General features: G+C 29.1%; 1 long non-coding RNA gene across 1 annotated transcript; it reads right to left on the bottom strand.

The window, feature by feature from the left end:
* Positions 1 to 216: 216 nt before the first annotated feature.
* LOC124167319 lies at positions 217 to 896 on the bottom strand. The gene is made up of 2 exons (XR_006866658.1): positions 510 to 896; positions 217 to 425 (listed from the first exon to the last, which is right to left on the bottom strand). It is a non-coding gene; the product is annotated as an uncharacterized LOC124167319 (long non-coding RNA).
* Between the last annotated feature and the right edge of the window lie 11117 nt (positions 897 to 12013).

The raw sequence follows: 12013 nt of genomic DNA, 5'->3' as shown, positions 1-12013 counted from the left end.
CAAGAGAATGGGAAATATATATTGGATAAAGGAAAGCAGTAATCCACCAACACATTGTTTTATGCGTAGACTGAAAACAACTCAATCAAATATCGCCTCTGATAGATATTTGAATGAGTTCTTTTTATTGCAAAGACAGGTCAATTTATTTTTTTAAATGATATAAAAGGATAGTGCCAGCTGCACTTGTAGTATAATCAAATAAAAAAACTGTGCTATGAGAAATGTGCCAAATATATTTCCAAACAGAAATACAATAATCATCATAGTAAAACTTCTTGACCCATGTCATCATCTGAGCCAATGCTTCTTGTATCTCTGCAGGCTTGTTTTTTATTTGAGGGAAGATTATTCTGAAGACACGAGCCCACTGCCTTGGCTATGGCTCTCGAGTTGGGAGTCCAAGTATTTAGAAAGAACTGCATCTGTAATGAGAAAAATAAGTAAGAATTTAATGAAAATAATCATACCCATGAACAAATATTTAGTACGAGATAAAAAATACACACCAGTCAGAGTAGAAGCAGTTTTCATGCGGCAGAGGCCTTTCTTTCCGTTCCCCTCGAGTAAAACCTCACATTCAGCTGCCTCGAAATGCTGGACCGGTAAATAGGTATTCCGACTCAATTCTTCATAACCTTTAAGGCTTTTAAAGAACTACTTCATCTGCAGTGTAAAAAAACAAGTTTCAGTTAACCTTTTGTAAAATTTCAAATTAAATTATGCTCATTACTCATTATCAGCCTGAATAGAAATCGGGTTTACGACAAGGATTTTCAATATCAAACCCTATCATAAATTGTTACCCTCTTCGCATTAAAATCGCCCATATAACAAGGATTTTCATTACCAGATCAAATTTTTGTTTTTTTCTCTTTTCGCAGTGAAATCGCGTACATATCAAAAATTTTATACATAATATCACATTTTTAATTTTTTCACTCATCGCAGTGAAAAAGCGATTATAAGAAGGATATTCTTTATCAAATTATAACTTTAATTTTTTCACTATTCACAATGAAATCGCGGCTATAACAAGGTTATTAAATTTCAAATCCCATGATCACTTTTTCCTACTCAACAGCGAAATCGTGTTTATTAAGAAGATTTTAACTTCCAAATTACATTTAAATGTTTTCACTCTTCGAAGTGAAATCGCCTTTATATCAAGGATTATCATTTCCAATTCACATTTAAAATTTTTCACTCTTCGCAGTGAAATCGCATTTAAAACAAGGATTTTCATTACCAAATTACATTTTAATTTTTTCACTCTCTGCAATAAAATCGTGTTTATAACAAGGATTTTTAATATCAAATCCCATAACCAATTCTTTTCGCAATGAAATCGAGTTTATAACTAGGATTTTCATTTCCAAATAACATTTTTAATTTTTTTCACTCTTCGCAGTGAAATCGCGTTTAATGACAAGGATTTTATTCCAAATTACATTTTAAATTTTTTTCACTCTTCGCATTGAAATCACGTTAAATGACAATTATTATCATTTCCAAATCACAATTATAATTTATTCACTCCTCGCAATGAAATCGCGTTTATTACATGGATTTCCATTTGCAAATCACATTTTTAATTATTTCACTCTTCGCAGTGAAATTATGATTATAACAAGGATTTTCAATATCAAATCACACATTTAATTTTTTCTCTCTTCGTAGTGAAATATCGTTTGTAACACAGATTTTCATTATCAAATCATATTTTTAATTTTTTCATTCTTAATAGTGAAATCACGTTTACAACAAAAATTGTCATTTCCAAATACCATTTTTAATTTTTCTCTCTTCCTAAGATTTTGATATCAAAATTACATTTCAATGTTTTCTCCATTTTTATTATTCCTCTCTTCCAAGGATTTTCATTTCCAAATTACATTTTTAATTTTTTCAATCTTCGTAGTGAAACCGCGTTTAATGACAAATTTTTATTCAATATTACATTTTCAATTTTTTCAATCTTCACATTGAAATCACGGTTAATGACAAGTATTTTCATTTCAAAATTATATTCTTAATTTTTTCAGTCTTTGCACTGAAATCGAGTTAATAACTAGGATTTTTCATTTCCAAATCACATATTTCATTTTTCTCTCTTCTCAGTGAAATCGCGATTACAACAAGTATTTTCATTTCCTTATCACATTTTTAATTCATTCACTCTCCGCAATAAAATCGTGTTTATAACTAGTATTTTTAATATCAAATCCCATTACCAATTTTTTCCATTTTCGCAATGAAATCAAGTTATAACTAGGATTTTCATTTCCAAATCACATTTTTAATTTTTTCACTCTTCGCAGTGAAATCGCGTTTAAAGGCAAATATTTTCATTTCAAAATTACATTTTTAATTTTTTCAGTCTTTGCATTGAAATCGAGTGTGTAACTAGGATTTTTCATTTCCAAATCACATATGTAATTTTTTCCTTCTTCGAAGTGAATTCGCGCTTATAAAATAGATACTCATATCCAAATCACATTTTTAATTTTTCACACTTCGCATTGAAATCACGTTAAATGACAAGAATTTTCATTTCAAAATTACATTTTTTATTTTTTCAGTCTTTCCATTGAAATCCAGTTTATAACTACGATTTTTCATTTCCAAATCAGATATTTAATTTTTCTCTCTTCTCGATGAAATCGCGTTCATGACTAGGACTTTCATTTCCAAATCACATTTTTAATTTTTTCGCTCTTCGCAGTGAAATCGCGTTTAATGACAAGGATTTTCATTTCCAAATCAAATTTTCAATGTAATCATTCTTCGCACATAAATCACGTTTTTGAAAAGGATTTTCAGTATCAAATCCCACAATCAATTTTTTCCGTCTTCGCATTGAATCACGTTTAAAACAAGGATTTACATATCCAAATTTAATTTTTTATTTTTTTTCTCTTCGCAATGATATCGCGTTTATAACTAGGATTTTCATTCCCAAATCACATTATTAATTTTTTCGCTCTTCGCAGTGAAATCGCGTTTGATGACAAGGCATTTCCAAATCACATTTTCAATGTATAAATTCATCGCATTGAAATCACGTTTTTAAAAAGAATTTTCAATATCAAATCCCACAATCAATTTTTTTCCGTCTTCGCATTGAATCACGTTTATAACAAGGATTTAAATATCCAAATATAATTTTTTATTTTTTCCGTCTTTGCATTGAAATTGAGTCTGTAACTAGGATTTTTCATTCCCAAATCACATTTTTAATTTTTTCACTCTTCGCAGTGAAATCACGTTTAATGATAAATATTTTCATTTCCAAATTACATTTTTAATGTTCACTGTTCGCAATGCAACCGCGATTATAACAACGATTTTCAATTTCAAATCCCATTATCAATTTCCTCCTTCTTTGAAGTGAAATCGCGTGTATAAGAAGGATTTTCATTTCGAAATTACATTTAATTTTCTCACTCTTCGAAGTGATATCTCTTTTATAACAAGCATTATCATTTCCAAGTCATACTTGATATTTTTCACACTTCGCAGTGAAATCGCGTATGTAACAAGGATTTTCATTTCTAAATCACATTTTTAATTTTTTCATTCTTCTTAGTGAAATCGCGTTTAAAACAAGGATTATCAGTTCCAAAATGCTTTTTTTAATATTTCTCTCTTCTTAGTAAAATCGCGTTCATAACAAGGATTTTCATTTCCTAATCACATTTTTAATTTAATCACTCTCCGCAATAAAATCCCGTTTATAAAAAGGATTTTCAATATCAAATCCCATTACCGATATTTTCTCTTTTAGCAATGAAATCCCGTTTATAACAAGGATTTCCATATCATAATGTAATTTTTATTTTTTTTCTCTTTGTTATGATATCGCGTTTATAGCATGGTTTTCATTTCTAAATTACATTTTTAATAATTTCTCTCCTCGCAATAGAATCTCGTTTATAGCAAGGATTTTCATTTCCAAATTTTATTTTCAATTTATTCACTCTTGGCAATGCAATCGCGTTTATAACAAGGATTTTCAATATCTAATCCCATTACCATTTTTTGCCTTTTCGCATTGAAATCGCGTTTACAACGCTAGCATTTTCGTTTCCAAATCACATTTTTAATGTTATCACTCTTCGCAGTGAAATCGCGTTTAATGACAAGGATTTTATACCAAATTACATTTTTAATTTTTTCACTATTTGCTTTAAATCGCGTTTATAACAAGGATTATTCATTTCCAAATCACATATTTAATTTTTTCACTCTTCGCAGTGACATCGCGTTTACAACAGGTATTTGCTATAACATATAACATTTTAATTTTTTCATTCTTCGCAATGTAATCGCGTATATAACAAGGATTTTCATTTCCAAATCACATTTTTCATGTATTCGTTTTTCGCAATGAAATTCCGTTTGTAACAAGGATTTTCAATATCAAATCCGATTTACAATATTTTCCGTCTTCGCTATGAAATCGCGTTTATAGCAACGATTTTCATTTCCAAATTTTATTTTCAATTTATTCACTCTTGGCAATGCAATCGCGTTTATAACAAGGATTTTCAATATCTAATCCCATTACCATTTTTTGCCTTTTCGCATTGAAATCGCGTTTATAACGCTAGCATTTTCGTTTCCAAATCACATTTTTAATGTTATCACTCTTCGTAGTGAAATCGCGTTTAATGACAAGGATTTTATACCAAATTACATTTTTAATTTTTTCACTATTTGCTTTAAATCGCGTTTATAACAAGGATTATTCATTTCCAAATCACATATTTAATTTTTCACTCTTCGCAGTGACATCGCGTTTACAACAGGTATTTGCAATAACATATAACATTTTAATTTTTTCATTCTTCGCAATGTAATCGCGTGTATAACAAGGATTTTCATTTCCAAATCACATTTTTCATGTATTCGTTTTTGGCAATGAAATTCCGTTTGTAACAAGGATTTTCAATATCAAATCCGATTTACAATATTTGCCGTCTTCGCTATGAAATCGCGTTTATAACAAGGATTTTCATTTCCAAATGTTATTTTTTATTTTTTTCTTCGCGATGAAGTCGAGTTTATAACATGTAACAATTTTTTCACTATTCGCAATGCTACCTCGTTTATAAGGAGGATTTTCAATATCAAATCCCATTTCCAAATTTTTCCTTCTTCGAAGTGAAATCGCATTTATAAGGATTTTGATTTCCAAATTACATTTAATTTTTTCACTCTTCGCGGTGAAATTACGTTTATAACAAGGATTATTCATTTCCAACTCACATTTAAAATTTTTCATTCTTCGTAGTGAAACCGCGTTGACAGGAAGGAATATCATTTCCAAAAGGCTTTTTTAATTTTTCTCTCTTCTCAGTGAGATAGGGTTTATAACAAGAGTTTTCAATATCAAGTCACAATTTAATTTTTTCACTCTTCGCAAAGAAATTGCTTTTATAACAAGGATAGTCATTTCCTAATCAGATTTTTAACTTACGCTAACTCTTCACATTGAAATCGCGTTTATAACAGGGATTTCTTTTCCAAATCACATTGTTAGTTTTTTCATTCTTCGCAATGAAATCGCGTTTAATGACAAGGATTTTCATTTCCAAATCACATTTTTAATTTTTTCGCTCTTCGCAGTGAAATAGCGTTTAATGACAAGGATTTTCATTTCAAAATCAAATTTTCAATGTAATCATTCTTCGCACAAAAATTACGTTTTTGAAAAGGATTTTCAGTATCAAATCCCACAATCAATTTTTTCCGTCTCCGCATTGAATCACGTTTAAAACAAGGATTTTCATATCCAAATGTAATTTTTTATTTTTTTTTCTCTTCGCCAGATTATCGCGTTTATAACTAGGATTTTCATTCCCAAATCACATTATTAATTTTTTCGCTCTTCGCAGTGAAATCGCGTTTGATGACAAGGCATTTCCAAATCACATTTTCAATGTATAAATTCATCGCATTGAAATCACGTTTTTAAAAAGAATTTTCAATATCAAATCCCACAATCAATTTTTTTCCGTCTTCGCATTGAATCACGTTTATAACAAGGATTTAAATATCCAAATATAATTTTTCATTTTTTCTCTTCGCAATGATATCGCGCTTATAACTACGATTTTCATTCCCAAATCACATTTTTAAATTTTTTACTCTTCGCAGTGAAATCACGTTTAAATACAAGTATTTCCATCTCCAAATTACATTTTTAATTTTTTTACTGTTCGCAATGCAACCGCGATTATAAAAACGATTTTCAATTTCAAATCCCATTATCAATTTTTTGCTTCTTCGAAGTGAAATCGTGGATATACAAAAGATTTTCATTTCCAAATCACATTTTCAATGTATTCGTTCTACGCAATGAAATCACGTTTTTTAAAAGGATTTTCAGTATCAAATCCCATTTCCAAATTTTTCCTTCTTCGAAGTGAAATCGCATTTATAAGAAGGATTTTGATTTCCAAATTACATTTAATTTTTTCACTCTTCGCGGTGAAATTACGTTTATAACAAGGATTATTCATTTCCAACTCACATTTAAAATTTTTCATTCTTCGTAGTGAAACGGCGTTGACAGGAAGGAATATCATTTCCAAAAGGCTTTTTTAATTTTTCTCTCTTCTCAGTGAGATAGGGTTTATAACAAGAGTTTTCAATATCAAGTCACAATTTAATTTTTTCACTCTTCGCAAAGAAATTGCTTTTATAACAAGGATAGTCATTTCCTAATCACATTTTTAACTTACGCTTACTCTTCACATTGAAATCGCGTTTATAACAGGGATTTCTTTTCCAAATCACATTGTTAGTTTTTTCATTCTTCGCAATGAAATCGCGTTTAATGACAAGGATTTTCATTTCCAAATCACATTTTTAATTTTTTCGCTCTTCCGGGTGAAATAGCGTTTAATGACAAGAATTTTCATTTCAAAATCAAATTTTCAATGTAATCATTCTTCGCACAAAAATTACGTTTTTGAAAAGGATTTTCAGTATCAAATCCCACATTCAATTTTTTCCGTCTCCGCATTGAATCACGTTTAAAACAAGGATTTTCATATCCAAATGTAATTTTTTATTTTTTTCTCTTCGCAATGATATCGCGTTTATAACTACGATTTTCATTCCCAAATCACATTATTAACTTTATCACTCTCCACAGTGAAATCGCGTTTATACAAACGATTTTTATTACCATACTACATTTTTAATGTTTTTACTCTTGGCATTCGCCTTTATAACATGGACATTTATTTCAATATAACTTTTTTAATTTTTTCACTCTTCGTAGTGAAATCGCGTTTAATGACAAGGATTTTATTCAATATTACATTTTCAATTTTTTCAATCTTCACCTTGAAATCACGGTTAATGACAAGTATTTTCATTTCAAAATTACATTTTTTATTTTTTCCGTCTTTGCATTGAAATTGAGTCTGTAACTAGGATTTTTCATTCCCAAATCACATTTTTAATTTTTTCACTCTTCGCAGTGAAATCACGTTTAATGATAAATATTTTCATTTCCAAATTACATTTTTAATGTTCACTGTTCGCAATGCAACCGCGATTATTACAACGATTTTCAATTTCAAATCCCATTATCAATTTCCTCCTTCTTTGAAGTGAAATCGCGTGTTTAAGAAGGATTTTCATTTCGAAATTACATTTAATTTTCTCACTCTTCGAAGTGATATCTCTTTTATAACAAGCATTATCATTTCCAAGTCATACTTGATATTTTTCACACTTCGCAGTGAAATCGCGTATGTAACAAGGATTTTCATTTCCTAATCACATTTTTAATTTAATCACTCTCCGCAATAAAATCCCGTTTATAAAAAGGATTTTCAATATCAAATCCCATTACCGATATTTTCCCTTTTCGCAATGAAATCCCGTTTATAACAAGGATTTCCATATCATAATGTAATTTTTATTTTTTTCTCTTTGTTATGATATCGCGTTTATAGCATGGTTTTCATTTCCAAATTACATTTTTAATAATTTCTCTCCTCGCAATAGAATCTCGTTTATAGCAAGGATTTTCATTTCCAAATTTTATTTTCAATTTATTCACTCTTGGCAATGCAATCGCGTTTATAACAAGGATTTTCAATATCTAATCCCATTACCATTTTTTGCCTTTTCGCATTGAAATCGCGTTTACAACGCTAGCATTTTCGTTTCCAAATCACATTTTTAATGTTATCACTCTTCGCAGTGAAATCGCGTTTAATGACAAGGATTTTATACCAAATTACATTTTTAATTTTTTCACTATTTGCTTTAAATCGCGTTTATAACAAGGATTATTCATTTCCAAATCACATATTTAATTTTTTCACTCTTCGCAGTGACATCGCGTTTACAACAGGTATTTGCAATAACATATAACATTTTAATTTTTTCATTCTTCGCAATGTAATCGCGTATATAACAAGGATTTTCATTTCCAAATCACATTTTTCATGTATTCGTTTTTCGCAATGAAATTCCGTTTGTAACAAGGATTTTCAATATCAAATCCGATTTACAATATTTTCCGTCTTCGCTATGAAATCGCGTTTATAACAAGGATTTTCATTTCCAAATGTTATTTTTTATTTTTTTCTTCGCGATGAAGTCGAGTTTATAACATGTAACAATTTTTTCACTATTCGCAATGAAACTCATTTATAAGAAGGATTTTCAATATCAAATCCCATTTCCAAATTTTTCCTTCTTCGAAGTGAGATCGCATTTATAAGGATTTTGATTTCCAAATTACATTTAATTTTTTCACTCTTCGCGGTGAAATTACGTTTATAACAAGGATTATTCATTTCCAACTCACATTTAAAATTTTTCATTCTTCGTAGTGAAACCGCGTTGACAGGAAGGAATATCATTTCCAAAAGGCTTTTTTAATTTTTCTCTCTTCTCAGTGAGATAGGGTTTATAACAAGAGTTTTCAATATCAAGTCACAATTTAATTTTTTCACTCTTCGCAAAGAAATTGCTTTTATAACAAGGATAGTCATTTCCTAATCACATTTTTAACTTACGCTTACTCTTCACATTGAAATCGCGTTTATAACAGGGATTTCTTTTCCAAATCACATTGTTAATTTATTCATTCTTCGCAATGAAATCGCGTTTAATGACAAGGATTTTCATTTCCAAATTACATTTTATTTTTTTCACTCTTCGCAATGCAATCGCGTTTATAACAAGGATTTTCAATTTCAAATCCCTTTATCAATTTTTTCCTTCTTCGAAGTTAAATCACGTTTTTTACAAGGATTTTCATTCCAATATTTTTATTTCCTCTCTTCCCAGTAAAATATACTTTATGCCAATGATTTTCATTTCCAAATCTCATATTTAATTTTTTCACTCTTCGCAGTGAAATCGCGTACATAACAAGGATTTTCATTTCAAAATCACATTTTTCATGTATTCGTTTTTGCAATTAAATCCTGTTTGTAACAAGGATATTCAATATCAAATCCCATTATCAATATTTTCCGTCTTGCTTTGAAATCGCGTTTATAAGAAGAATTTTCATTTCCATATATTATTTTTAATTTTTTTTCCTTCACTATGAATCGAGTTCATAACAATTTTTCATTTCTAAATTTCATTTTTAATTTTTTCACTGTTCGCAATGAAACTCGTTTAATACAAGGATTTTCATTTTCAAATTACATTTAAAATTTATACACTCTTCGCAATGCTACCTCGTTTATAAGAAGGATTTTCAATATCAAATCCCATTTCCAAATTTTTCCTTCTTTGAAGTGAAATCGCATTTATAAGAAGGATTTTGATTTCCAAATTACATTTAATTTTTTCACTCTTCGCGGTGAAATCTCGTTTATAACAAGGATTATTATTTCCAAATCACATTTTAAATTTTTCATTCTTCGTAGTGAAATCGCGTTAACAACAAGGATTATCATTTCCAAAAGGCTTTTTTAATTTTTCTCTCTTCTCAGGGAGATAGGGTTTATAACTAGAATTTTCAATATCAAGTCACAATTTAATTTTTTTCATTCTTCGCAAAGGAATTGCTTTTATAACAAGGATAGTCAATTCCTAATCACATTTTTAATTTACGCTTACTCTTCACATTGAAATAGAGTTTATAACAAGGTTTTCATTTCCAAATCATATTTTTTATTTTTTCATTCTTCGCAGTGAAATCTCTTTTATAACAAGCATTATCATTTCCAAGTCACATTTTTAATTTTTTCATTCTTCTTAGTGAAATCGCGTTTACAACAAGGATGATCAGTTCCAAAACGCTTTTTTTAATATTTCTCTTCTTAGTGAAATCGCGTTTATAACAAGCATTTTCATTTTCTAATCACATTTTTAATTTATTCACTCTTCGCAATGAAATCGTGTTTATAACAAGGCATTTCAATATCAAATCCCATTACCAATGTTTTCCCTTTTCGCAATGAAATCGAGTTTATAACAAGGATTTTAAATATGAAATCACATCACAATGAAATCGCGTTTATAGCATGGTTTTCATTTTCAAATCACATTTTTAAATTTTTCATTCTTCGCAGTGAAATCGCGTTTTTGACAAGGATTTTCATTTCCAAATTACATTTTTTATTTTTTTACTCTTCGCAATACAATCGCGTTTATGACAAGGATTTTCAATTTCAAATCCCATTATCAATTTTTTCCTTCTTCGAAGTTAAATCGCGTTTTTTACAATGATTTTCATTCCAATATTTTTATTTTTCTCTCTTCCCAGTAAAATATACTTTATGCCAATGATTTTCATTTCCAAATCTCATACTTAATTTTTTCACTCTTCGCAATGATATCGCGTTCATAAGAAGGATTTTTCAATATCAAATCACCTTTCAATTTTATCCCTCATCGAAGTCACAGCACAGATTTTTTTGTATGGGCGATAACACCTGGAAATCTTGATGCTTCGAAGTTTCTGATGAATAAAATAAGATTGAATTAATTAATTCATGTGCTCCTTTTGTTTTATATTTTCAAAAGGCATCAACCACGCTGTAGGAGGCAAATAATTGTTTGAATTTTAAGTACCGACTTGTTTAAAAAAAGTTTTATTTGTTCTAATATAATGATTTTGTTTTAAAGTACTCATGTATATTTACGTGCAGTGTTTTACCCTATTTACTATAGTACCTATTTGTTATACCCCTCAATATATTGTCAGTACCTATTTGTTAGTTCATGTAACACTAGTATCAAAATGAAATATTTCATACATACATACATGATACTGAATTTATTTATTTCCTTTGAGCTTCCAATAATTATTTAGTAACTACATAGAAAAACTCAATGTAACAATAGGTCTGAAGTTGGTATCAGTTACAATAATATTTTATTGTATTTATGAGTTTGTTTCACAAGCATGTGAATAATATGATGCTGAGTGGGCATACAGTATGATAGAAGTTTAAAGAGTCTTGACCAGTTAATGTGGAGTGAGTTCCATGATATAGGTATCATTAATATACCTGGGGTGAGGAGCTATAAATAGCTATAAGTATATGATATGAATTGTAGAGTGGCACATGTTTGAAGTGCTAGTTTTCTCATTCTTTACTTATGGAATGACATCAAGGTAAAGTCTAGGAGCACCCAGAGTCACATCTTATTTCTCCACTGATCTGTTACTTACATTATGTTAGGCCTATTTAGGAATACCTTTTTATGATGTTTCTTGGAGTTTAGGTCAATTGAAATACCTCGAATACCAATAAAATTAGAATACCTCGAGTACCACCAATTCATTTGGATTAAGGGAACAACTGGTACATCAGGTAATTAAGTGTTAAAATCATTCAAGAGAATAATTTTAGGAATTAATGTCTACTTCATAATAATTTATTAAAATAAACCATAAATATTACGTTTTCTATTTTCTGCAAGTATTAAATTGTTTGAATTAGTGCTATATAAATTTTATTGGGACGATCAAATTTTTTTATCAACTACATAGGCATCTACATATCACTGTTGC

This window comes from Ischnura elegans, chromosome 10, assembly GCF_921293095.1.
Source record: "Ischnura elegans chromosome 10, ioIscEleg1.1, whole genome shotgun sequence".
NCBI classification, from domain to species: domain Eukaryota; kingdom Metazoa; phylum Arthropoda; class Insecta; order Odonata; family Coenagrionidae; genus Ischnura; species Ischnura elegans.
Note: the sequence above shows the minus strand (reverse complement) of the source record. Positions and strands in the feature narration are given on the sequence as shown.